We start from the raw sequence: 762 nt of genomic DNA, 5'->3' as shown, positions 1-762 counted from the left end.
CGGCTGGCCATTGCCCAGTCGGACTGCATTTCCGCCTGGGGCGCTGGGCCTGTGTCAGGGTCCCTGGGGTGTCCGAGGGGGGTGCCCGCCTGCCTCTCCGCCCCTGGCTCTCTGGTCTCCGGGCTAGGCTAGGCTAGGTTCGCGCGCGCGGGACACTGAAACGGCCAGGGCTTCTGGGCTTCTCCGCCTGGCGAAAGGCGGGGTGGGCGTGGCGGTGGGGGGCCGGGGCTCCGTGGGGGGGTTGGGGTCGCGGGAGGCCTGGGCCTTGGCGAGGAGCGGCGGAGGAGGCCAGGCCACGCCAGGCCACGCCAGGCCGGGGCGGGGCGGGGCGATCCCTGCGGGCGCTTGGTGGGGCTCGCGGTAGGTGGAGCCAGGTGGAGAGGGGCGGTGTTGGAGGCGGGACTCAGCCAGTCCCAGTCTCCCAGGACCCCTGGGCCGCTGCCCGGTGGAGTCAGGTCGGAGCGGAGCGTGAGAGCCCCCAGCCTTGAGTTGAGTTGGGTTGGGCTGCGCTGTTGTGGGGCGGGCGAGGGAGGCCCCCTGCTACCACCCCCTCCGATTTCCCCCCTCCACCCCCCTCCCGTCCCCTGGACTGAAGGGTGGAACCCGGAGCAGGCTCTTGAGGCGCCCCCGGGCGGCCCTCCCCGTCTACGGCCATACCACCCTGAACGCGCCCGATCTCGTCTGATCTCGGAAGCTAAGCAGGGTCGGGCCTGGTTAGTACTTGGATGGGAGACCGCCTGGGAATACCGGGTGCTGTAGGCT

General features: G+C 72.0%; 1 non-coding gene across 1 annotated transcript; it reads left to right on the top strand.

Annotated features, from left to right (window-relative positions):
- The first annotated feature begins 643 nt into the window (after window positions 1-643).
- LOC139703828 (5S ribosomal RNA) lies at window positions 644-762 on the top strand. The gene has a single exon (XR_011705907.1). It is a non-coding gene; the product is annotated as a 5S ribosomal RNA (ribosomal RNA).

The sequence above is a fragment of the Marmota flaviventris genome, unplaced genomic scaffold, assembly GCF_047511675.1.
Source record: "Marmota flaviventris isolate mMarFla1 unplaced genomic scaffold, mMarFla1.hap1 Scaffold_132, whole genome shotgun sequence".
Lineage (NCBI taxonomy): Eukaryota > Metazoa > Chordata > Mammalia > Rodentia > Sciuridae > Marmota > Marmota flaviventris.
Note: the sequence above shows the minus strand (reverse complement) of the source record. Positions and strands in the feature narration are given on the sequence as shown.